Source organism: Sus scrofa, chromosome 15 (genome assembly GCF_054392235.1).
Source record: "Sus scrofa isolate SSC_HxYL_T2T_F1_AM1 chromosome 15, Sscrofa_HxYL_maternal_Yorkshire_Landrace_v2.0, whole genome shotgun sequence".
Classification (NCBI taxonomy): domain Eukaryota; kingdom Metazoa; phylum Chordata; class Mammalia; order Artiodactyla; family Suidae; genus Sus; species Sus scrofa.
This window is the reverse complement of record NC_139397.1, coordinates 79511907-79539854: the sequence shown is the minus strand read 5'-3', so window position 1 is coordinate 79539854 and position 27948 is coordinate 79511907. Positions and strand designations below refer to the sequence as shown.

At 37.7% G+C, this 27948-nt stretch overlaps 1 protein-coding gene across 5 annotated transcripts in view; it reads left to right on the top strand.

Annotated features, from left to right (window-relative positions):
- CCDC148 (coiled-coil domain containing 148) overlaps positions 1-27948 on the top strand; it is a 370013-nt gene that overhangs the window by 141317 nt on the left and 200748 nt on the right. For 2 of the 5 annotated variants that reach the window (XR_014830488.1, XR_014830489.1), the window contains one exon: positions 27523-27622. The exons of the other annotated variants lie outside the window; for them this stretch is intronic. The gene's annotated coding sequence lies outside the window, so the exon portion shown is untranslated. The remainder of the gene's footprint in view (positions 1-27522; positions 27623-27948) is intronic. 5 annotated transcript variants of the gene reach the window in all.

Genomic DNA, 27948 nt, shown 5'->3' with positions numbered 1-27948 from the left:
AAAATGCATATAAAAGTATCTTGTGGGACCCACGCACCTACAGGCAACTAATCTATGACAAAGGAGGCAAGGATATACAATGGAGAAGGGACAACTTGTTCTATAAGTGGTGCTGGGAAAACTGGACAGCCACATGGAAAAGAATGAAATTAGAACACTCCCTAACACCATACCCAAAAATAAACTCAAAATGGATTAAAGACCTAGATATAAGACCAGACACTATAAAACTCTTAGAGGAAAACATAGGCCAAACACTCTCTGACATAAACAACAGCAACATTTTCTCAGATCCACCACTTAGAGTATTGACAATAAAAACAAAAATAAACAAATGGGACCTAATCAAACTTAAAAGTTTCTGCACAGCAAAGGCAACCCTAAACAAGATGAAAAGACAACCCACAGAATGGGAGAAAATATTTGCAAGTGAATCGACTGACAAGGATTAATCTCCAAAATTTATAAACACCTTCTGCAGCTCAATACCAAAAAAACAAATTCCATCCAAAAATGGGCAGAAGATCTAAACAGACAGTTCTCCAAAGAAGACATACAGATGGCCAAAAAACACATGAAAAGATGTTCAGCATCACTCATTGTTAGAGAAATGCAAATCAAAACCACCATGAGGTACCACCTTACACCAGCTAGAATGGCCATCATCAAAATGTCTACAAACAGTAAGTGCTGGAGAGGGTGTGGAGAAAAGTGCTGTTGGTGAGGTTGTAAATTGGTGCAACCACTGTGGAAAACAGTATGGAGATGCCTCAGACAACTAAAAATAGAACTACTATTTGATCCAGCAATCCCACTTCTGGGCATCTATCCAGAGAAAACCATGACTCGCAAAGACACATGTACTCCGAAGTTCACTGCAGTACTATTTGCAATAGCCAAGACATGGAAACAACCTAAATGTCCATTGACAGAGGAGTGGATCAAGAAGATGTGGTACATATACACAATGGAATATTAGTCAGCCATTAAAAGGAATGAAATACTGGCATTTTTAGCAACATGGATGGACCTAGAAATTATCATGCTAAGTGAACTCAGCCATACAATGAGACACCAACATCCAATGCTTTCAGTGACATGTGGAATCTGAAAAAAGGACAGACTGAACTTCTTTGCAGAACAGATGGTGACTCACAGACATTGAAAAACTTATGGTCTCCAGAGGAGACAGTTTGGGGGGTGGGAGGATGTGCTTGGGTTATGGGATGGAAATCCTGTGAAATCAGATTATTATGATCATTATACAACTACAGATGTGATAAATTCATCTGAGTAATAAAAAAAAAAAAAGTAACTTGTGGGTCCTTTGCCAGCTTGTAAGCTCTGAATGCACAAAGTGAGAAACCAAAAGGTCAAGAAAAAACATCTATGGGAAGGCTGAGGGCTTAATAGAGATTTCAGGGGTCACACTTGCCAGCTTGTAGGCTCTGAATGCACAAAGTGAGACACCAAAAGGCCAAGAAAAAACATCTATGGGAAGGCTGAGGGCTTAATAGAGATTTCAGGGGTCACAGAGTTTTAGGGAGGTGTAGGTATTGGCATCTTAGCCCAGACCATGTGAAGAAACCTTATTGAATACTCTAGACACTCAGTCGAAACTTCAGAAAGGTCATGTCTTAGGGGTGTGGGACACATTCGAGGATTATGGACAGAACTGAAACAGATCTACCCTAAAAAAAGTAAAAGTAAAGCAACGGAGTTCCCATCATTGCTCAGTGGTTAACGAACCCAACTAGCATCCATGAGGATGTGGGTTTGACTCCTGGCCTCGCTCAGTGGGTTAAGGATCCGGCGTTGCCATGAGCTATGGTGTAGGTCGCAGATGTGGCTCCAATCTGGCGTTGCTGTCACTATGGTGTAGGCTGGCGGCTACAGCTCTGATTCAACCCCTAGCCTGGGAATCTCTGTGTGCAGCCAGTAGAGTCCTAAAAAGACAAAAAAGACAAAAAAAAAAAAAAAAAAAGCATAAACACAATCTAGGACATTTTTTGGAAATTTAACTACCATCCAGACTAAAGAGTCAATACTGATTAGAGAAAAATAATATGACCTAGAGTCTCTATGATAGTTCCTTTACAATATTCAAGCCAAAACAAAAATTACAAAACATTCAAAGTGATGGGAAAAGTGACTGATAGATAATAAGGAGCAAAACAGACTCAGAAATGATCTAGGTATTATAGTTAAAAAATAAGAACTACAAAATAATTATGATTAATATGTTAAAGGAAATGGAAGATGGTCAAAAAGGATGAAAATATGGAATATTTCAGTAGTGAAATAGAATATATAAAATGAATCAAATGGACCTTTGAGAAATGCAAAATATAATACCTAAAATTAAGAGCTCATTAAATGATTTTAAGAGTAGACCAGACATATCAGAAAGTAGAATTAATGAACTTGAAGATCAACGGAAGATATTTAAACTGAAGCCCATAAAGAGAAAAATAATGAAATAAGCAGAATTGAAGAGAGCATAAGAGAGAGATGGAACACAGTAAAAAGGTTTAATGTACATGTAATTAAAGTCCCAGAAAGAGAAGAGAATGAGATAGAGGCAGTGTTGAAGAGATAACACATAAGAGCTTACCAAATTTGATGAATGGCATCCACTTTCACAAAAGTCAACCAACTTCTAAGATGGATAAATGCAAAGAAAATTATTCCAAGACACGTAACGAACTACTAAAATGAAAGGTAAGGAGAAATACAGTTATGTGAAGAGACAGATACGACATAGAGATCCCTCTTGCTGATGTGATCCCAAGCAAAGACAGCATATTCTGGGGTCAGTGGTGATGGCAGCAACTTCCCTTGCCAGAGCAGCTCTGTGATGTGTGGTTCTGGATGTTATTCCTGGAAACTTAGTCTAGAGCTTGCTCCTCAGACCCTTCCAAAGACTTTGTGAACTTTCTAAATCCCTGTAATTAAAACTTCCCTTTGTAAACTAACTGGGGTGGATTCTGTCATACACAGCTATTAACTCTGACACAGATGTCTGGGTCCTGCTATGGTATTCTAACTTGCCTGAGTGCTGACTGCAGGTTAAGATGAGCAGGAGTCAGAACCAGGAATGACTCTTCAAAGGAAGAGGTGACCAAAAAAATCTTACCCTCTAGTCACATGGCCAGAGGGACTGGACACAGGGGAAAGAATGCTTTTACCACATAGCAACAATCCTTCGGTGTCCATGGTGTCATTTACTTTTTATATTTCTGGCTCCATCGTGGAGGGGCAAGGTTCCTTGGTAATGAGAGACACCACAAGTTTCTTCTTGGGCATTAACAATCCTCACGTTATATGTGTCCTTGATCAAACAAGAAAATAACAAATGTGGAGTTCCTGGTGGTTCAACAGGTGAAGGATCCAGCATTATCACTGCTGTAGTGGAGGTTCAGTCCTTGACCTTGGAACTTCTGCATTGCCGTGAGTGTGGCCAAAAAGACAGAGAGACAAGAGGAAGAGAGGGAAATAACAATGTAATTGGGACAACTTGGATGTTTAGTTTACCACAGGAGCTGGCTAGGATTCAGTAGTTTCTGCCAATTTAGAGCATTTGTGCAGGAATGTCTTGGTGTAGTCTACTGTGCCATGCTCCATCAGCACAGTCAGTGTTATTGATGAATCTCTTGTAGTCCTGGATGGGCCCCAGGGCCCTATAGTCTCTGCAGTTGGAGACATTCACAGAGAAGTTCTCTGTGGTTAACCATGGATGTAATATCAGCAGAGTCAAGAGAGCGTTGAGGACTCATAGGCATTGATACTAGAGTGATTTTTGGTCACAGAAGCAGATGGTATTTCCTCTGTGCAGCCATATTATGTTATCTGTGGCTCTTGGCAGGTAGCTGATTGAAATTGCACAGGGCTTGGGGATTTGATGAATCTATGTATTAGTTCCAAGTAATATATTCAAAGTATCCCTACTCTGAAAATATCTTTGTTTTAAAAAACGTATTTGTCAGCTTTGGAGTCTATTTTACAAAGTCGAGGAGAGACTGAACTCTTTACAATGAGAGCCTATATTTCAGTGGCAAGTTATGACAACATCTCACAAGATATTTTGCAAATGAGGAGGCTTGGTGTGACATGTATTGTATGGGATGTTTGTATTTTACAGTGAGTTTATGCAGTATAACTTTAGGAAACTGTAATTTCAAGGACCAGGTAATTTCAGAGAGGAAGCCACAACTTGGAGTTGGAAAGCCAGTATTTAAAAAAATATATCTATTAAAAAATATCTATTTACTAAAAATATGTCTTATTAAAAATAAATACATATATACTAAAAACATTAACAGAATAGAGAATCCAGAAATAGGCACATACATCTATGTTGAGTTGATTTTCAACAAAGATACAAAGTTAATTTAGTGGAGAAAGAGTAGTTTTATGAATAAATGATGTGGGAACCAGTGAATATCCAAATGCAAAATTAAATGAACCTTGAAGCATACCTTGTGACCTGTACAAAAATTAACTCAAAATGGATCATTGACCTAAGTGTGAAACTGAAAACTATAAAACACGGAGAAAGACAACATAGGAGAAAATCTTTATGACCTTGGGTCGGACAAAAATTTCTTAAAGAAGACACCAGAATAGTCCCCTAAAAGGAAAAAAATGACAATTTGGACTTTCTTAAATTAAGAGCTCTGCTCATTGGAAGACACCACGAAAGCAATAAAGAGACAGGCTTCCCACTAGGAGAAAATATTTGTGATTCACATACCTAATGAAGGACTTGTATCAAGACCTACAAAGAATTCTCAGGATTTATAAAATACTTTGTTTACTTAATAATAAGGACACTAACAGCCCAATTAAAAAGGAGTTAAATATTTGAATAGTCACAAAAGAGGTTGTATGGCAAGTAAGACAAAAAATTGCTCAATATTGTTGGTCATTAGAGAAAAGCTAATTAAACCATAATGGAATATAAATGCATACTTATTAGAAAGTCAAAAATAAAAAATCTGACCATGCCAAATATTGACAAAGATGTGGAACAACTTGAATTCTCGTTCTTTGTTGTTGGGAATACAAAATGATACACTTTGTAAAATATTCTTGCAGTTTTTATGCTAATAAAAGTGTGCTTACCACATGATGCAACAGTCCTACTGCTAGGTATTTACTCATTTAAAATGAAAACTTATGTTTACACAAAAACCTATGAGTGAACATGTAGAGCAGCTTTTATTTGTAATTGCTAAAACTGGAAGCAAGCCAAATGCCTTTAACTGGGGAAGGGTTGAAGGAGCTATGTTACTTCCATATGAAGGATTATTACCTAGCAAAAATAGTGATGAACTCCTGACATATACCACAAAGTGGACAAATCTCAAAGGTATTATCCTAAGTGAAAAAAAACCAGACACAAAAGACTACATACTATATAATTGCATTCATAGGATCTTCTTGCAAAGACAAAGCTATAGGAACTGGGGAAGGAGGGACTTCCCCAGTCAGCAGGAAGAAGGGAATGAGGAGGCTACATGACCATGGTTCAAGTTTCTTTTTCCAGAAATTGCAGTCTATCTCCCTGACCTCCCATGAACTAGTACTTACTCATACTTGCCATACCTGGCAGGGAGCTGAACACTGGTCTATTGTAGATGGTTGATGTCTAGCCAAAATTCAGATGTCATTACTATGATGGAAGAGGAGAGTAAGTAAGGGGGACAATTAGCAGACTTATGACTGTGAGTTACCAGCAAGGGATTTGTGGGTACCTGCCTCCCCAAGACTCTGCTTGTGCTTCAGGTGCTCTCACAGAGAGTCTACGGCCTGTTTACTGGAAGAAAAAATACAGGGTCCTTGGAGTCTATGGCACTCTTTAGGGGAAACTGCAAGGAAAAAAAAAACAACATTTGGTTCAGTGGTAACTGTAGTCCTTAGCTTCTCTTAAGTCCCTGTTGGTGCTGTCTGCTCTCCCTCCTCCCCCTTCCTCTGCTACCTGCACTTGCTACATGATGACCAAATATTATTTGTGGAATAAATAAATGAAACTTTGCTTTGAAACTCATAGGTTCAAACTTGTCAAATGACTATTTTTGTATGTCAGAAATGGCTAACGATCAGCACATTCACCTAGCACAGCCTAGTCTACGGAGAATACATTAACAGTGAGACTGTCTCTGGAGATATGATTTTTATACAAAGCACAATAAGTAAAAGTACCTTTTCCTCCCTCCCCACGCTGTTCTCCCTGTGCTTGCCAGCCATATTACATCTATTATATATGATGTAAATGTTTGTTTAAATGTCCGTTGTTGGGTTCTAAGCATATGAAGAGAAGGGTCCATTTCTACCCATCTTTGTATCATCATGCCTAACACCAGGTATAATCATAATAGGTACTCAATAAACATCAGTATTAACTTCATATATCCTTGAATAAGTTGTATTTGTCTGAACTTTATTTTTAAATAGTATTGTAACAAGAATCTTCTGTACTCATTTATGTTCTTGTCATCTACTTGTGTTTCAAATTGTCCTCATCTGGCTTTGATGTTCCTCCTGGTTTTAAAAAAATTGCATTTTAAAATCAGTTCATGGTGTTAAATCACCTAAGTCTGTTTGAGGCATCCCCATAGTTTCCATAACAGCAGAGCTCATTCTTGTTTCTATATATACATTTTTCCAACTAGAAACACAGAGGGCAGATCTGCTTTTTGTAGTTGGCCCTTTCACCTTGGCTTTGTTTGATTGGGGAAACTATAGACAGTGAATGAGAGGATAATTGGGTAGAAAAACTCTTGTTCTGATTCCTTGCCCTTAGCTCCAGATAACCCAGGAAATCTTTTATCAAAATAATTTCAAGTTTAGGATTGATGGGTTGCAAATGGACAGATGAGGTCATTTTTTTGATGAGTCTTGTATTTTCATAGAATTCTCTGAGTGATAATGGAGAAAATAAATATGATAATTATTAGAGGAAATCTCTATTTTGATATCTGTGGTATTTAAGTATATTCTACCTAGAGGAGCATTTAGTACTCTGAATATAATGACCTCTTTGCACTTGTTACCAGGCTGAGTCTAACCCAGTGAATTCCCATTATTTTCACAGCAGACTGCTTGAGAAAATCTCCATTTAATCAATGTCTAAAATAAGATATATTGAATTTCTCCCATATTGTCTCATTATAATGAATGTTACATTTGGTTATGGTGGCTTGCTGGAAGTTCTTTACTATGGCTGAGAGAAGACTAGTGAAGGGATAAAGTTGAACAAAAAATGAGAAAAATGATCTGTTGGTGCCTGAGGCATTTATAATAAAGAGAATCAAATTTCTGGGCATGAAAGGACCATAAGAGACATGTTAAAAATGATTCTTCTGGGCTCTGTGCCTATTTTTTTTTTTTTACTTTCTCAAAAGATGGAATTTGTAAAAGACATATGTTGAATGCCTGAGTATTTAAAAGTGACGCAAGTTGCATGTTACTAATTTACTTACTGATTATTATAAAAATTATTTTCCTTTAGATAGCATAACTCGTTCATTTACTCAGTCACCAAATATTTTTTTGAGCACCTGTCATCTTGTGCCAGGCATGGTGATAGGCATTAGGCATACAGAGGTGAATAAGATGCCCTCAAGGCTCTCAGATTCCAGTAGAAGATACTTCTAAATATTACGGAGTGTGGTAAGTGCCGTATGAGAGATGTGTATGAAAGTTATGGGAGCACAGAGGAGGATACATAGCCTGCAGGAGGAGGCAGTAATGAGGACTGGGAGAGGCAGCCATTGAATGAGACCCTAAAGGATGGTATTTGTTAACTTGCTCAAGTTAGAAGTGGAAAAACATTCCAGACATTGGATGAACGGGCCAGTGTTCCACAGATAGAAACAACACATCAGAGCAAAAAGCAGTTTGGTGTTTCCTCTCTGTACATTGTGGCCAGGGAGCAATCAAAGGAGGGTGAGGAAGGAAGATGTGTGCTAGATCTTGCACACCCGGTGGAGCTGGAGTTGTAGTCTGTGTGCGATGAGCCTTCGAAGAGTTTTAGAAGGAGACCAACATGTTTTACAAAGGTCAGTCTAGTAGCTGGGGAAGATGGATTTTATGGGGACAGGGCTAGAGCAAGAGAAAGGAGTCAGGCATCCGTTGCCATCAACTGGGTGGAAAATGACAGTGCTCTGAACTGGAGTGATGGTAATATAGATGGAGAGCAAGGGGTAGAGGGACATTTAGGACATTAAATGGACAGAACTGGGTGAAGGAGATGGAAGAACCAAAGGTATCTCGGTTTCTAGCTTTCGTTACTGGATGGATGGGTTCATTCATTCATCCTTTTGTTCATTCATTCAACAAATATTTAGTGAGTGCTAGTGTATGCTGACATTCTGCCAAGCAGTAGGGAGTCAAACATGAAAAACACCCTTAAGCTCCACCCCTCATGAGCTTACATTCTAATGGAAGTTAGGATGACTGACAAATAAGTAACTGAAGTATACAGTGCCAGAGAGTACACAGTGCTGGATAGGTACTAGTGAGAAAAACATTATGCAAAGACTATAAAGTAGAGGGGGAGGGGAGTTCCCATTGTGGCTCAGCAGTAACAAGCCCAACTAGGATCCATGAAGATGTGGGTTTGATCCCTGGTCTTGCTTGTGGGTTAAGGATCCAGCTTTGCCATGAGCTGTGGTGCAAGTTGCAGATGGGGCTCAGATCTTGTGTTGCTTTGGCTCGATCTTGCATTGCTGTGACTGTCATGTAGGCCAGCTGCTGCAGCTACGATTTGAACCCTAGCTTAGGACCTTCCACATGCTGTGGGTGCCGCCCTTAAAAAAAAAAAAAAAGTGGGGGGGAGGGATATTATTGGAAAGTTAGATAGACTCTCTGGAAGACCTTAATGAGAAAGTGACAATTGAGTAAAAACCTGGAAGAGATGAGAGAGCAAACTATGTCTCCAGGGGAAAGTAACAAATAAATCCCAGAAAAGAAACAAGTGCAAAGGCCCTGTATATTACCCTTGAGAACAGAAATTAGAATGGTGCGGGTGGGGTGAGCAAGGAATGACATGATCTCATAAACAGTTAAACAGAATCCCTCTGACTAGTGGTTTGAGAATAGGCTCAAGGGGCAGGGGAAGAAGCTGGCAGAGCCATTTGGAAGTTTTTGTGGTTAGCTGGGCACTTAGAGATAAGGTAGGAATGCTACTCCAGTGGCAGCCTGCACTGTCTGGCAGAGCACCCCTGGCCCAGTTCTTCCCAGCCCTCAGCATTCTCTCTTCCCCAGCTTGTTTAGGTGCCACCAGATCCTCCCTTTCTCAGTGGCTGCCAGGTCTCCACTCCTTCTCCCCTCCACCTCCCTACCTGCATCTCACATGTGCCCTCAGTCGCCACCCACCCATGTAATCCTTCTTCACCTCCTCCCTTAGACATCTCCCTCACCCCAGTCCCCACCCACATGCTTCCCACAGCCCCTTTCTCTCAGCCTCTCCCCACAATTTCCCCTTCAGGCTCTACTTGTAGCATCAACCCCTCATCTTCAGAATAGTCTAACCAATTTTTTGCTATAATTCATTTCCATGGTTATACCATTGCATACGTGTCCTGACAGTATTAGTTAGTTTTGCCTGTGTTTGACCTTTTGTGAATGGAATCAAATAGTATATTATTATATTGTATGTGACTGTAATATATCACAATTTATTGATTCCTTTTGCCATTGATGGACATTTGGGATAACCGCATATTAGAGTTTTTAGGAACAATGTTGCTAGGAATATTTTTACCCATGTTCCCTGGTACCACATTTCCATAACGTTTACAACCAAGAGTGCATTGCTGGGTCATAGAATCTGTGTATTTACAACTTTGCAAGGTACTACCATACTTTTTCCAAAAGAGATAGTGCCACTTTACAGTTATACCAACTATGTATACATGCTCCCATTGTTCTACATCTTCACTAGCGCTTGTATTCTCAACTGTTTTCATTTTAGCCAATGTGGTGGATGGGATCTGGTATTTTGTGGTAGTTTTCCTTTGCAGTTCTCTGATTTCTAATGAGAATGAGGGCTTTTTCACATGTTTAATAGCTATTTGCATTTCTTCTTTCTGAACCTGCCTGTTAAAATTATTTTTTCTTTTTTCTTTCTTTTGTCTGTTGGATTCTCTTTTTCTTACCAATTTGTAGTTATTTACTAAACATTTTAAGTATAACCTCATCGTGGGTTATATGACTTTCAATTATGTTTTCTCACCCTGTATCTCTCATTTTCATTCTCTTAATAGCACCTTTCTATTAAGAAAAGTTTTAAATTCTTATATAAGGAATTTATCAGTCTTTCCCTTTTTATGGTTAGTGCTTTTGTATTTTGTGTAAGAAATCTCTCCCTACCACCAAAGTCATAAGTATATTTTCCCCTTAATGCTTCGGCTTATGATCTACCTGGAGTCTTTTTTTTTTTTAAAGGCATGAGGTAAAGGTCCAATTTTATTTTTTATTGTAAGGCTACTCAATTATTCTAGCACCTTTTATTATAAGATCTGTCCTTTCCCTCTGCTTTGCAGTTCTATTTGTGTCATAAGCCAAGTGTCTTTAAATGTATGGATCAAATTCTGGATTCTTTATTCTGTTCATTTTGTCTGTATGAAATACATGAACCAATACTACCCTGCCTTAGTTACTTTTGCTTTATAAATAAATGTTGAATTGTGACAGTACATTTCTTCCTACCTCATTTTTCGTCTTCATAAATGTCTTAGTAATTCTTGGACCTTTGCATTGCTGTATGCATTGAACAGTTTGCCACGGTTGAGGGTTGTTTAATATTGTAATATATTCGTAAATAAATTTGACAATAACAGAAAACTTTACAAAATAAGGAACATGGTACATGTTTTAGTGTACTTAGGTCTTCTTTAATTTCAATTTCTCTCATAAAGTTTTACTGTTGCTTTTTGAGATCATATTTTGCTAGATTTATTTCTAGGTACTTTGTGGTTTTGATGCTGTTAAAAATGGTATCTTTAAAATATTGTATCTAGTATTTATTGGAAGAACATAAAAATATAGTTTATATTATTGTAAACAACTATGGTATTCTAATATTAATATATTGAGTGTCATTCTAATAATTTATCTCTATGTTATGTTAGGTTGTCTATATATAAAATAGTACTATTTATGAATGACAATTTTGCTGTTTCTTTTCCACATCTTATACCTTGTATTTATTTTTCTTGCTTTACTGCACTGGCTATGATCTCCAACATACTATTGGATAGAAGTGTTAATAAAGGCCTCCTTTATCTTGTTCCTGATCTCATAGAGAAGGCTTTCAGATTAAGGAATTTCTCCTCTATTCTTAGTTTGCTAGAAGTATAATAGTATGTGTATGTATATGCACATATTATTATTTGTTAAATACTTTTTTTTCTATGTTTACCCTCTTGTCTCTCTCTCTCTCTCTGTCTCTCTCTCTCTCTCTCTCTCTGTCTCTCTCTCTCTCTGTCTCTCTGTCTCTCTCTCTCTCTATATATATATATACACACACACACACTCTATTTCATATTCTATATTTTATTCTGGATAGTTTCTTCTGATCTACCGTCTGGGTTATCAATTCTTTTTTCAGCTGTTACTAATCTGCAGTTAAACCCACCACTGAATTATTGTTTGGTTATTCTGGTTTTCAATTCTAGAATTTCTATTTGCTCCTTTTCAAAATTTGAAATGTTTGTATTCATAGTTCATAGATGTTCACAGTTAAATTCATAGAGCTTAAAACATTAAGCTCAGCTTTTATCTCTATAAACGTAGTAAGTGTAGTTGTTTCACAGTCTGTTACTGATGATTTTTGCAGAATTTGAGATGGCTTTTGATTTTGCTGGTTGTTGCCCAAGCTGACTCCCACTGGTATGGCCCTTCAAAACCTATGTTTTTGGAGTTCCTGTCGTGGCGCAGTGGTTAACGAATCCGACTAGGAACCATGAGGTTGCGGGTTCGGTCCCTGCCCTTGCTCAGTGGGTTGACGATCCGGCGTTGCCGTGAGCTGTGGTGTAGGTTGCAGACGCGGCTCGGATCCCGCGTTGCTGTGGCTCTGGCGTAGGCCGGTGGCTACAGCTCCGATTCAACCCCTAGCCTGGGAACCTCCATATGCCGCGGGAGCGGCCCAAGAAATAGCAACAATAACAACAAAAAAAGACAAAAGACAAAAAAAAAAAAAAAAAAAACCTATGTTTTCTCTGTGATCTTTCTAAAACACCTCTCTTCTTCCCCAGATGGATATTTACTACGTATTTAATTTTAAATGCTGATAGAAATAATTTAATGCCTAGGTGATATATTCCCTTCTAGAAAACATGCTGCATCCTTCTGCAATATACCTGAAAGCATTAAAGGCCCAGAATTGAGGCTTGAAGATTTTTTGAGTCATTTAAATTATCCAGTGTTCCATCCCTGAGCAGATGCTGTTTCACTCATATCTCTACCCGCGGTGACTGCTAGGCTCAATTCTCTGTTCCTCTAACCCTAAGAATCTATAGCTGCTCTAGTCAAGTGACCCCAGGGCAAAAGCAGGCTCCACTAGTAAAAGCAGCCTATCAAAATCCATGTTTCTCCCATTATTTTTCTTTTTTTTAAATTACTCAATGAATTTTATTATATTTATTGTTGTACAATGATCATCACAACCCGATTTTATAGCATTTCCATCCCAAACCTCCAGCCCATCCCCAACCCTCCAACCTCATTGGGAAACCACAAGTTTTCAAAGTCTGTGGGTCAGTATCTGTTCTGCAAAGAAGTTCATTGTGTCCTTTTTTTAGATTCCACATGTCAGTGAAAGCATTTGATGTTGGTGTCTCATCATCTGACTGACTTCACTTAGCATGATAATTTCTAGGTCCATCTATGGTGCTGCAAATGCCATAATTCCTTTCCTTTTAATGGCTGAGTAATATTCCATTGTGTATATGTACCACATTTTCCTTAACCACTCTTCTGTAGATGGACATTTAAATTGTTTCCATGTCTTGGCTATTGTTTACATTGATGCACCCTCCATTATTTTTTTAAAGCACTCTTCCCCCTCAGGTTGGTGAAGGACCCAAAATGCTCACCTCTCAGTTTTTCAAAAAATAATTGATAATTTTAAGCAGCCTTCCAAATTCCCCAGGGGAAATCTTTTCTTGATCATTGATTTCTTTCAATCTTTAAGAAGCTTTTTCTTAGCTTTTTAAGTTATCATTATTTAAAATTTTTGGTTCTTTTAAAAAAATTTTTTTTTCTTTTTATGGCTCCATTTATGGCACATGGAAGTTCCTGGGCTAAGGGTCAAATTAGAGCTGCAGCTGCCGGCCTACACCACAGCCATGGCAACACCAGGTCCAAGCTACATCTATGACCTACGCCACAACTTGTGGCAATGCCAGATCCTTAACCCACTGAACAAGGCCAGGGATCAAACCCACATTCTTATGGACACTATGTTGGGTTCTTAATCCACTGAGCCACAATGGGAACTCCTCTAGTTCTTTTTTCAGTTGTTCAGCAAAAAGTTTAGTCTGAAATACTTATTCTGTCATTTTTTATTTTATTTTTATGTCAATTTAATAGTATTTTTAAAGTAAGTCAATTTAAAGAAAAACAGTAGTATCTACAGATTATCTGTGGATCTGGTTGCAAGGAGACAGTTTAGGGCCTGAAGTTTGTCACTCATTGGTGTAGTGGACAGGACCAGAAGGACTATTCAGATTGACATGGTTTATGTCTTACCTAGATCACTTATGAACTCATTAACTTTGGACAATTTACTTAGTCCCTTCAAGCTTCTGTTTCCTCATTTACAAAATAGAGAAAGTGAAAGACCTAACTCACTAGGTTGTAGTGAGTATTAAATGTGTAACTCATATGGCATAGTCCCTGGCATTTAATAAACATTTCATAAAGCTGTAATTTTCCTTATATATCAGTTAGAGAGAAGAATGGTAGTGATATGTTTAGGGCAATCATTATTCTCCTTGATTACTACAAATCGTTAGCCTAACTGGAACAATTCTTAGTAGGTGTGAACCATTAGATATCAAGAATGTTCATCATTACTTCAAAGAAATGCAGGCTGCTTTAGAGTACCTCTCCAAATTCTCAAAAGGACTTTTTTGCATGAAATAAACAGTTAAAGCTGCTGTGAATAGTTCAGGTTATATACTACCTAACTTAAATCTCTGAAATGGCACCACCCCCTTGAGCTGTGTTCTGCATTCACCCTGTACGACTACCTGCAGTAGCCCTGGGAAGGTTCTTCAATAATGATATATTCTTGACACATTTACAGTATTAGCTTGCAAAGCATAATCTGTTGTGATGACTCCATTTTTTTTTTCTTTGTCTTTTGTCTTTTTAGGGCTGCACCCATGGCATTCGGATGTTCTCAGGCTAGGGGTCTAATCAGAGCTGTTGTTGCCGGCCTACGCCACAGCCATAGCCACAGCAACACCAGATCCAAGCTGCCTCTGCAACCTAAACCACAGCTCACAGCAATGCTCCATCCTTAACCCACTGAGCAAGGCCAGGGGTCAAACCCTGAACCTTATGGTTCCTAGTCAGATTCCTTTCCGCTGCGCCACGAAGGGACCTCCTGATTTTTGCTTCCTAAGAGAATTTCTTGAATTCTAGTTTCTGTCCTAGCACTATCTATGGAGACTTGGATAAATCACTTAGTATGCCCATGTCTCAGTTTCTTTGTCTGCCAAAGGCAAGAGTTGGACTAAATTATCTCCTGTTCTAAAATTCTAATATTCACATGCAAAATGCAATTTTAGTATCTCTGTAGTGGATTTGAAGCTTTAGTGAATTTCTAGTATTAGCTGGACAGTTTGGAATTTGTATTTATAGGTTGATAATTAGCATGAAACATCGCACTTTTTTCATTTGTCATACTAACAAAGCCTACATATTCTAGGAACAATGTGCGACATTTACAATAATAGGACTTGGTCTGACCTAAGAAGCCTTTTCAAAGACTGTTCCAGCACTGTGATTATCTGTGTATAAATGACCATATTGGATGTGTACTTAGTTCACAATATTTCATTTAGCTGAGAGAAGTCCTCTTGAGTGATAGTGGAAATGCCATTTTGTGAATCTGAATGGGGTTTCAGCTCTCCTAATGTAAAACTTTATGCTCAGTCTTAAAGAGATGGCTCAATGGCAGAATGTGGGAATTTTGGATGCAAACTCAGTAAACTTCTAGTGCCTCATCCTGGCCTAATAAAGACTCTTGGAGAGCTGCAAGTCAGGTAAATAATTTACAACTAAATATCACCATTTTACATATTAATCCTTTTATTTAACTAAGTCAGTTTACTTTTTTAGAAGAGACATTAGAATTTATTTCTAAACAGAAGAGAGTATGTCAGGGAATATATGGGTATAATGGTAATTCTTTGATTTTGAGGTGAATAGATGTTCAGACTGTAGACTTTTTAGGATACTGACAAGTACGTGGGACATTCTGTCTGGAACTTCCATTGCCAGCAAAAGGCTCACCATCAAAATATGCCTTTTCAGAGTCCTCATGACGACTTACACTTTTCTAAAGTAATAATTTCTCCAGAGATTTTTTTCAATTTAATTCAAGATCTTTTACAAAATACTTTGAATAAATATAACCAATGGCAACTCTGACTTCCAGCTGTCACCAAAGGTCTCCAAAGAATATACTTTGATTATAAAACTAGATTGACAGGGATTCAACAAAAAAGAGACTTCAAAAGTCAAAGAATTATCAGGCTTCTTTGTCCACATAAATTCCCTAGTACAAAGCCATAGGAAATGTTAATATCAGAAAGTTCTTCCTTTCTTTTTTGAGAAAGGAAAAACCTAATTACTACCTGGAAGCGAATGGTGTGGCTCTCACTTGTGCATACAGATGTTCTGAATGGAAACCTATTGTATCTTCTAAATCTAAACAATATGACAATCACCATTTAGTTATCTTCTCTAATTTTGAAAATATTTTGACATATATTTTTCTTTCACCAAACTGTCTTATGAGAGAGGACAAATTATTTTCCCTAAGCCCCAGATAAGGACATCAAGTCACAGAAAATTGGTCTGTCAGAAGTGACCTATTTGGCATTTGATTTAGGACTAAAATTCATTCTGCTGTTTCTTAGCAATGCGATTTCCTCAAGACTCAGGATCATTTGCAGGGACATAGGAATAAAAGAGAAAATGCTCCTCAGAGAAAAGCAATCAAACATTTCTTGCTCTTTCTTCTTTTCCATGTTCATTTCCCTCCAACACTCATGACAAGGCAAAGTAAATTGGCTTTGTTTGTTCCAGCAATGCATGCATTTGGATTTTTTTTTGGTTTTTTTTGTTTTTTTTTTAATTTTATTGGAGTATAGTTGACTTACAATGTTGGCTTAGTTTCAAGTCTACAGCAAAGTACATATATCCATTCTTTCTCAGATTCTTTTCCCATATAGGTTACTATAGAATATTAAGTAGATACACACTTCTACCATATGTAAAATAGATAACAGGTCCTTGTTAGTTATCTATTTTATATATAGTAGTGTGTACATGTTAATCCCAAACCCCTAATTTATCCCCCAACATGTTCCTCCATTGGTAACCTTAAGTTTGATTTCAAAATCATGAGTCTGTTTCTGTTTTGTAAATAAGTTCTTTTGTATCATTTAAAAATTAGATTCAAAGAGGGGAAAAAAAAAAAAAAAAGAAGTTCCTGTCGTAGCTCAGCAAAAACAAGTCTGACTAGCATCCATCATGTCACAGGTTTAATCCCTAGCCTTGCTCAGTGGGTTAAGGATCTGGCGTTGCCATGAGCTGTGGTGTATGTCGCAGATGTGGCTTGGATCTGGCGTTGCTGAGACTGTGGTATATGCTGGCTGCTATAGCTCCAATTTGACCCCTAGCCTCTGAATCTCCATGTGCCGTGATGTGCCCCTAAAAAGGCAAAATAAATAAATAAAGAAAAATTAGATTCCACATATAAGTGACATTACATGACCTTTGTCTTTCTTTTACTTACTTCACTTAGTATGATAATCTCTAGGTCCATCTATATTGCTGCAAATGGCATTATTTCAATGTGCATGGGTTTTGTGGCCACTTAGCTACCAATTTACATAATTCCCGTAAGTCTGTTTGACTTTGTTGGCTTGCCCCTTTCTTCTTGGAATCTGCACATCCTTGCCTCTGTGATTCTTCTCTGTCCAGTTTTTCTTCTCATCTGTGTCCACTCCTGACACTCCCCTGGACTGCAATCCCAGTGTCCCTCATCACTTCCTCCAACACCAGCCATGTGACCCTAAATCTGACTTCCAACAACTGGTAGAATAATCTACCTGAAACAAAACATCTGACAGTGTTACTCCTCTGCTTAAAATCCATGAATGACTTTCCGTGTCCCTTGGCAGTGGTTGTCATCTTCCTCAGACCCAATGTCCCTCATTTGTAACAAATATTCTATAGTATCTCATTTACTCTCCCCAAATGATATCCATAGAAAATACAACCCATGTGCACATGAACCTTGAAAATAAAATCAATCTAATACACTAACCATAATGTAAAAGGAAAGTAAAATAAAATAATTTAGTATAAAATACTGTGTATTTCAGTTGTGTACATGTTTGGATGCAACACTGCAACTCAGTGGTCAGATGCTTGCACCCATGTGTAGAACCATGGTGACTGTGATGGCTGCAGATGCAGACGAATACAGGTGTGCATTATCACAACTCAAATCCATGAACGATGTAGTTATCCATGATATAATTTTTTTTAAATGGCAAAAGTTAGTGATACAGGTTATAATTAATCTTTTCATACTTAAATCTAAACATGAATCACCTGGAGCTCTCTGGAAGCTTCACATTCTGGAGTACAGTCTAAGACTGTGCTTTTCTAATGAGCTCCCAAGTGATGCCTATGCTGCTGGTCCAGGAATCCTATGTTGAATAGTCAGAGCCTAGACTTTGTGTATCCAGAGGCTCGTGACAGCTGGGGATATACTAGTACGATTTTGAAGTGCCATGAAAAAATTCATAAATTCTAGTCATCTGGAGGCTCCGAGTCCAGAGCCAGGTCCAGGGAGGTGCAGAGAAAACACTATTTCCTTTTCTGAGAGTCAGTGGCTGAGGTCAGAATTCTCTCTAAGGGACTTGTAATATTTTCTAGGAGGTACAGTGGAGGAAGCTAGATCCTGCCATACCTAAATTGATTCTGTACCTTTACGCCATGTATCTATTCAGGTATTCAGGTGCCGGAGACAAATGCATGGGAGGTAATGACGGAGGGATGCATCCTTTGAAATGGGTAGTGATGAGCATGACTCATTCCTGTAAGGAACCCTGAATCACTGTGGCACTAAAGACTAGAGGGAGTGGTTGGCACTTCTAGAGTTTTGTAGCTTTGCAGGCTACAGTGATGACATTCAAGAAGAGCCACTGGGAGAGCTGCAGACTTAGGGGGTGTGAAGTTGAGATGGCAGATCTTCCCCTGAGGTCTAAGAGGTAAATGCCCATTAGATGTGTAGTTGTTGGTATACCCTCTGGTAATCTCTAGAAATACTTGGGGACACTTTATAGTGGACTGAGGAGACAGTCACAAATGCTCATGTGACTTCATTTATAGTCCCAAGTTGAAGAGGTAGAGGGACATTGGGAAATATTGTTATTCATTGCCAATAATAAAAAAATACCTCCTTCACTGTTGTTCTCAACCATGCTTGTTATCATCATACAATTTTTTACTCATCTTCATCTGCTTTTAGGTTGACAGCTGTGTCATATCTGTATGACTCCTACCAAAAATTTCTTCCTCATCTTTATAAAATATTTGTCTAGGAGTTTGCCAACACAGAATCATAATTTATGGGACATAAATTAAATCTTAATGTTTTCTTCAGAACCAGCTATTTATGTCTCACGTTCTCTAGCTTCTTATAGTCATGACCTTTCATAGAAGAAAAAAATCTACCTTTTGGTGTTTTCAAGGGTTCAATTCCTGAGACAAGATTTTAAGGTCTAAGAGATACATTCTGGATTTTATTGTTTCATTCTTTCCCAGTGAAAGAGAAGAAGCACAGGGTTGCTGTGGTTGATTCTCGGCAAGCTCCCTTGAAGCTTGACTGGCTACCACAGAAAGGTTAATTATCCCCATCAGACTTGCACTCTGCTGCCCCATCCTCTGCAGTAAGTACTGCACCTCCATTCTGGCACTACAGAGCATACTCTCTGGGACAGGGCTTCTGCAGCTTCATCGAGAGGTCTGAGTCCATCCTGCCTGGGGAGAGTTTCATCCCTGATGTATATAGTTGAGGCACTATAGAGTTTCCCTCTTTTCTCATCTATGTAAAGATAAAGAATGCTGAAGAATTGGCAGTAGTTGTGCTCTTTTTCTTTTTGACTTTCATTTAAGGATTTTTTATTCCATTCATCCAAAAACTATATTTCATCTTCCATAAGCCAAAGGATAGAGAGGAATTACCAAATCCTTCTCCTCCATCAAGGAGACCAGCCTGTGTTTAGGACACATATATTTGTCTCTACCTCGGGTGCAGGCTCTGCTTGTCCCTGTGATTATTCCAAGATCAGTCCCAAGTCTCAAGTGGAGCTACAGCACTCTGTGCTTTCCTCAGGAATTCCCCCTATAAAGCTTAGGAAAACCTCTTGGAATGCTGTATTTAAGCTTGTCAGGTAATGTGCCTGTCTTTACAAAGCTCACTTATAACTGACCCTGACATGAGCCAGCTGAGCATCATCCTAGCCTTTTGAATTTGACTAGGAGGAGAGGGAATGGAGAAGAATCATCAAATAAAACAAAGAATGAATTAATAGACCTTAATTTGCTACAGGGAGACAGAGAGGAGGTTCAATGCATGAGCTTTCCAACTTGGAAGGTTTAGGGGAATAGAGAATTGAGTAGAGCAATTAGCTTTTGTGACAAAAATCACTAAGTTTGGTTTTAAGGCATGTTGTTTAAATGATAGTTAGACCCCGCAATGAAAATAGCAGACAACCTTTTGTCCAATTTCAGTATAATAAAATAGATGTATTGGAAACTACTCATATACTGGTGAATTATTATCTGAGAGGTTTAGGAGCATATACATAAAACCCTCAGAATATCTTATTAGCTTAAAAAATTTGCATCATTAATTCCATTGGCTGATGAAAGTGGAGGTGATACTTATGCTGAAACAGAGGATAGATTCGTTTCACAAAGCCAATATGTTGTAAATGTTTACAATGCTTGATTGTTGTAAATACTAAGCAATTATTTGTATAATTTTCTCCTAAACATTTTTTATCTGAAAGCACATCACATCCAACCTGAATTGCTCATTTTCCCCAGGAGCTTTTCCTCTACCATTCATCTATGAAGCTTATAAACTGTGAATGAAATCTAGGATTATCCTCTAAGTGTATTTACATCTGGCTTCTGCCTACTGACGTGTAAACTTTTACCTGTTAGAAAAATATTGAGGATGCTTCCACAATAAGAAAAGAACTCCCTACACAGAGTGCCCATAGATAAAATCAACCCATATGTTTAATGTGTACATGCCAGAAAAAGGTGAGTTATACGTGTATTCTCATCAGGAAAATTGAGACATACACGCCTCTGAATAGACTAGCTTTTTGCTGCTTCCTGATAAAAGCTGCTTGTGTAAAGACAACCAGAAAGTGATATCCATTGTCAACATGATAATAATAATACAAACCCTTACAAGATCCCAAGTTTACCTTTGAATTGTTCCCCATGTGGACATTTCTTAGAGGTGAACTTTATAGGAGTTATTTGAGTGCAGCTTTAGTAGCTGCACTGAATTATCAGGATCAAGGACTCTGTTCCTCATATAAAATAAAGTAACACTTTTCTTTATTATTTGCTTCTGTGCTAAATGACACGAGTCACTGTCCATCATGTCCTCCCTCTAGACGTGGTGTGAGATGAGCCCTTGTGCAGAGTAACACCCCCCTTCCATAGGTGACTGCACCTAGGCAAGCCGCCTCAGTACTTTTTCCTATTACTCCCATGGGGCTCTATTACCAAATGTGCAAGTAAAATAAGACAATGCAAATTTACAAATTATGTTAGTGAAGAACAAAGTAATAGCAGGTTAACATTAATCTTTCATTATTTTCAGTAAATCTAAAATACTATCATCACATATCTCCTTAAGGCTCTAATTGAAGAGGCATATTTAAGCATTAAAAATACAGCAGTTTAGTCAGATAACTTTTTAGTTTTGTATCACATGCTAGAAGACATGCCTAAAACTAGTATTTATTAAAAAGGGGAAAAAATGTGTCGAGTCCCTCACAGAAAGTATCAGCATAGGTTTTCCTTTGTTCTGTCATTTCCCCTTCAAGCTGAGATATTTCCCAGAGGTTACTTAAGCTTGATACCTCTTAAAGCAAGGCCCAAGACAAGGGCATGTGTGCAGGTAATGTATTTTGGGAAAGCGACTTCAGAGAAGAAAAGTAGAGGCTTTGAAATTGTCAAACAAGAAAGGAAGGAAAGCCTTATATTATTTTGCTGATCACCATTGTGGGCAACATAATGTTCAGTCTGCGTTCATTTACTGGGGATCCTGTGAGGAGCCATAGAGAAAATGCCTTGGAACTCTTCTTCCAAGGAATGGACCTCCTCTTCCAAGTGGAGAAATATGCACATACCAGCTTCAGTCCACCATTGGTCAAGAGTTGCCCATCAAGGTATAAACCTTCTTGCACTTCTAGGCTCACATGTGCATCAGAATGAGAAGGTTTTTGCAAATATTTCACACACGGAGTGGGGACAGAGAAACCATGGGACAGAAAATGAGAGATACATGGTGGAAGTGAGGTGAGGTTGAGTTGTTTTCAGGTCCCATCCGTGAGCAGCTGGTTGCCACAACAGCAGCCACAGTCAGAAGTTTGGCCAAGAGGATATGAGGTGTGATACAGGGATGTCAGATACCTCAGCTAATAAGGAAGAGTGAAGAAAAAATGATTTATAAGAGGTCAGGCAAATTGAATCCAAAATTATATACGGCTGCAGTCTTGTTAGAATGGCTTCAACCACTCATATGCCCCCACCCCAAAACTATCCAAAAAAATTGACAATATCAAGTTCTGATGAGAATGTAAAGCAACCAAAACTCTCATATATTACTGATGGAAGTGCAGAATAATGGTACAGCTACTTTGGGAAAACAGTTGACAATTTCTTCCATAGTTAAACTTACACTCAACCATATGACTCACCAATCCTACTGAGTATGTATCCAAGTGAAATAAAAACATGTTTACACAAAAACCTGCAGCAAATGTTTATAAACAGTTTAATTGTAATCACCCCAAATTTGAAACAACCCAAGTGTCCTACAAACAGTGGATAAACAATCCGTGGTTCATCTGTACATACAATAGAATACTTCTCAACAACATAAACAAATCAGCTTCTATATATGCAACAACATGGGTGAATCTCAGTTTTGTTATGTTAAAGTGAAAGAAGTCAAACCCCAAAACTACATGCTGTATAATTCTTTTTATATAAAACTGTGGAAAAGGTAAATCTACAGGGTCAAGAGACAATAAACAGGGCTGAAGCCAGTGCATAGTGAGTGAAGGACTGACCAGCCTGAGAAGAGACAGGCTATGAGCATTTTTCAGTTAAAGCTGAAGTTGTTCTATTTCTTTGAAAGCAAAGTTAACTTCTTTCAGACATCAGTGAAGATCTCTATTTGTTTTCCTATTGTTAATACTTTATTATCAGCTGGGGAAAAACAGCACAGTCACTCATCTCCTATTTATTGCTAATACTATTATGCATCCACTAAATAGGCTTTGGACTGAGAATAAATGTAAAAAGCTGAAATAAGTCTTTGCCCCAAAAGAGGTCCATTGTCTGATAGAGGAGGCAACTTTAAAGTAAATAATTTCAACTCTGTAATAAGTGTATGTCCTAGAGGTAGATTAATAGTCTTTATCATGGCTAGATCCGGGAAGGCTTTACAGAGGAAGAGATACTTGAGCTAAGACTGGAAAAGTGAATAAGAATTTGATACCAATACAAGAAGTAGGCAAGGGAGCAGGGTATTCCAGAAGTAGGAATGGCTGTTCAAAGGCAAGGGGACCTAAAGCAGCATGGAATGTTTAAAGAATTGCATGTAGTTTGTTATGGGTGTAGAGAGTATGGTTTGGGTACATGGAGGGCAAAGAGAGAATATTCTTTGACAGCTAATGAAGAACCTGATATGTCATGCCAAGAGCTGCAATTTTACCTAGTAGATAAGAAGTTGAAAATTGATAGCCTGAATAAGAAATTAGGGCTTCCTTATGTTTGTTTTTAAGAATGTGTGTATTTTCAATGTTAAATTTTTGGAAAATGTGCATGTACAAATTTAGACTTACAGCTTCTCTTGAAAAATTAGAATATCTGGTTGCTTGAGACCTACAATTCTATTTGGTAGCAACTGGCTAGAGTCAAAAGCAACTGCCTCCCTTAGGTGCCTTTAGGTGGAGAATGCACCTGTCCATTTGGGTCCAGTTCCACCCACCACCTGGGTGTCTTACACCCAGCCCCACTTTCTCTACTTTTGATACTTGCCTGGCCCCATTAGATATTTGACCTTATGCGTCTGCTGGAGATGATGGCTCCAGCATTGAAAGGCTTGAGGCAGAGGAGTGATATGATCAGACTTTTCACTATAAAAGGATTATTCAGGCATGATGTGGACTATGGATTGACATGGGATAAACCTGAAAGTAGAGAATCCAGTTAAGACTCAAAGTCTAGGAAAGAGATGATGAAAGTTTAACTGAACTTAGTAGTTTGGGGATTGGAGGGGAGATAAAGGAGTCTAGACATATTAAGGAGGATTTAGTGATAGAACATGAAGGTTCTTGGAGAGAAAGGAGTCTAGAGTAGCTCTTGGCTCAGGCAGCTGGGTGATCTGTGATGCTATCAACCTAGATCCAGGTTTTGAGGGAAGGACAATGAGTCTGTTTTTGAATGTGCTGCTTTTAGAGGACTGTGGGTTACCTAAATAGGCAGTTGGAAATATGGATCTGAAGCCCTGGATTTGGAAGCTAAGAGCACATTCATGGCACTAGAGGCACATTCATGGTACTAGGCTGAGGGGAAAGGAAAGAACCAAAGACAAAACCCTTGGAACACCTGAGGGTACATACAGGAAGTGAGTCCAGATGGCCAATGAAGCTGTATAATTTGTATTATTAATTTTGACATGTTACTAACTCTTAAATATGCTTTTATTTCATTATAAATTAGGGACATTTTCTTATTAATTTCACAGAAAATGTCTCAATTTATGTGTTAAAGACATTATTCGGGGATTAGAGCTTCTCACTTTTCGACCTATGAAATGTTTATGGCAGAGAAATCACACATATGAGAAACCTGGAATACCTTAATTCACCTGACTCCAATGAAAAGACAAATACAAAAATAAATAAATAAATAAAATAAAATGCAACATGGTTAAACAAAAAAGAGGGCTCACAGATTAAAAAAAAAAAGACAAATCTGGGGTTCCCGTCGTGGCGCAGTGGTTAACGAATCCGACTAGGAACCATGAGGTTGCGGGTTCGATCCCTGCCCTTGTTCAGTGGGTTAACGATCTGGCGTTGCCGTGAGCTGTGGTGTAGGTTGCAGACGCGGCTCGGATCTCGCGTTGCTGTGGCTCTGGCGTAGGATGGCGGCTACAGCTCCGATTAGACCCCTAGCCTGGGGACCTCCATATGCCGCGGGAGCGGCCCAAGAAATAGCAAAAACGACAAAAAAAAAAAACCCCCCAAAAAAAACCAAATCAATTTCAAATGTAAAAAGTCCCCAAGACATTTGCACATAATTATGTGTAGACTTATTGGTCAGTTACATTAGCTCTGTTAAAACAGATAGGATCTTTTTTTCTAGCTGGCAGTAATTATCCATAAGCAAGAAGCTTGCACTAGGACATAGACTTAAAAAGACCAAATTCAAGTTACCAAATCTCCTAGCATAAGTGGCAATTAGATTCACACCATCATTCTTTATATCTTCTATTCAATATGTTTTTATGGATTAGGACAGAGTTGTCTCCCTGGCTGAATAGTATAGAATTTTATGGAAGGGTCATAGCTATTCCTTTGAGGAACATATGCAGAATAAGTAATTAGAAGATTAGAGAAGTTGGAGGAATGTATAAATGAGCTGCAGTGGAGTTGTCATTTAGAAGCAAAACTGGTTAAATCATGAACAAAAAACAAATGAAATTCAAAATAATTGACGCTGTTCTAGTATTTATCAGAACATTCATTTCAGAGGTTTACCAAGACTTTATGGAAAAGAATAAGATTTCCCATCTCCATGAACATATTGCAATGTGAGTATAGCATCCTGCCTCTTTCTTAGTATCTATTTGGAAAGAGTTCAAGATGACAAGATTTATCATCTTGTGATTGCTAGGGAATTGATGTAACTTTCATTAGCTTTTTGGGGATAATCTGGGTGAGGTCCCTTTGCATGCTTAATTTTTTATCTTTCATTTTATCTTCCCCTCTTCCCTTTTTACCTATTACTTTTTTTCTCTTTAAGAAGATATTGCTTATTTTTTCTGACTGGTTCTCACTCTTTCTTCAGGAAGGCATTCAGGCAGTATGCATATATCAACATGTACTATATCCCATTGGAAATATTTATTGCTGAATAATACCCTAAGTGAAGGGGGTTCTGCTGATACTAATGAAAATCACTTTCTTTTATGACTTTTCCCCAATTAATCTTCTGTGATCTCTGCTTAACTTCTCTTCTTGGCCTCCTCTATAGGTAAGATATAATGAGTTTGTGTGAAGAGATTAGAAGTACTGCCAAGTTCTTTAAATGATCTATTGTTGATTGTTGCTATATCTAGAAAGCACTGTGTTGATGCAAAGAAAAGGCTTCCTCTTTGGGTCCTATGAGTTGGGAAATCCATAAACTGTAATCACTTTTATCATACTCTATAATCACTTTCCTTAATTTTTGTGCTCAGCAGTAGTCTTCATTTCACAGCTCCAAAATTGTCTTATACTCATTAAAAAAAAAAAAAAAAGACTGTTCCAGTTGTTACTGATCTATGAGAATTTCTCTTGAGGTTCTGTTCGTTAAAATAATAACTCCAAGGGAAAAATATAAGAGCTTTGAGGTATGTGGTCATGCTGCTGCAAATGTATGAGTTTTAGAATAGTTTCCTAATACTTATTTACATTATATAATACACATCTCTCACTTTCTCCCTCTAAACTTCATACCATCCTAATTACAGCAAAGGATTCTAGATAACTTATTCTCTTCTCTGTAATCAATTTCACTTGCATTAATTAGGCAAATGCCTTGTTAGGCAAATGTGCTAAATATTGTATTTGAATTTTATTTTTAACCATGGCCCAAGATAAGAAAACTCAGAATTACAGAATTACAGAATCAGAATCAAAAAGAACAGTCATTTCTGGGGTTGGTGGCTTTATGGAAAATCCTTCACAATGAAACTAAACTTAGAGGTCAGTAGAAAGTTGTCTCAACTTTCTTACAAGATGTTTGTTAGATCACAGATATCTTTAATAATGACTTTTGCAGAGTATCTTCTATGAATTAGTATTGTAGTGGACTTTAGAGATTTATGAAAATTGTGTAAACCTTGACCTCAGAATACAAGAAGCCTATAATCTAGTTGGGAAGTGGGATGTGCATGTGAAATGGTTACTAAACAAAACCATTCTTTTTTCCTTTTTTAAAAATTGAGATATAATTGACCTGTAACTTTGTATTAGTTTTAGGCATGCAATATAATGATTTGAAATATGTGTATGTTATGTGAAATGATTACCACAATAAATTTAGGTAATATTCATCACCACACATAATACTGTTTTTTTTTTTTCTTGTGATGACAACTCTTAAGATTTACCCTCTTAGCAACTTTCAAATATATAACACACTGTCGCTAACTGGTCACTATGCTGTACATTACATATCCAGGACTTACGTATTTGTATAACTGGACTTTATAACTTTTGACCCCCTTTTTACCCATTTTGACCAATTCCACACCTCTCTGTCTCTGGCAACTACCAATCTATTCTCTGTATCTAAGAGTTTGGGTTTTTTGTTTGTTTGTTGTTTTAGATTCCACATGTAAGTGAGATCCTATGGTATTTGTCTTTCTCTGTCTGACTTATTTCACTTAGCGTAAAGGTCTATGCATGTTGTCACAAATGGCAGGATTTCCTTCCTTTTCTGGTTGAATAATATTCTATTGTACCATATTTTCTTTATCTATTCATATGTCAATAGACCATCAGGTTGTTTCTGGTCTCAACTATTGCAAATGATGTTGCAGTGAAATTGGGGGTGCAGATATCTTTTTGAGATAATGATTTCAATTACTTTGGATAAATGCATAGAAGTAGAATTGCTGGATTGTGTGATAGTTCTTTTTTTAATCTTTTGAAGAACCTCCATATTCTTTTTCAGAGTGGCTGCACCACCAACAAAACACAAGAGTTTCCTTTTTCTTCATATCTTCTCCAGCACTTGTTATTTCTTATCTTCTTGACAAGAGCTATTCTAACAGGTATGATGGGCTTTCTCATTGTGGTTTTGATGTGCATTTCCCTGATGATTAGCAATACTGTGTAGCTATTCATGTACCTGTTGGCCATTTGTATTTTTCTGAAGACAGAAAAATATCTATTCAGATCCTCTGCTCTTTTTAAATCAGATTATTTGTTTTTTCTATTGAGTTCTATGAGTTCTTTATATGTTTTAGACATTACCTCTTATTAGATGTGTTATTTGCAAATATTTTCTTTCATTTAGTAGGTTGTCTTTTTGACTATGTCGAGGGTTTCCTTTGCTGTGTAGAAACCTTTTAATTTGATGTAGTTCCACTTGTTTATT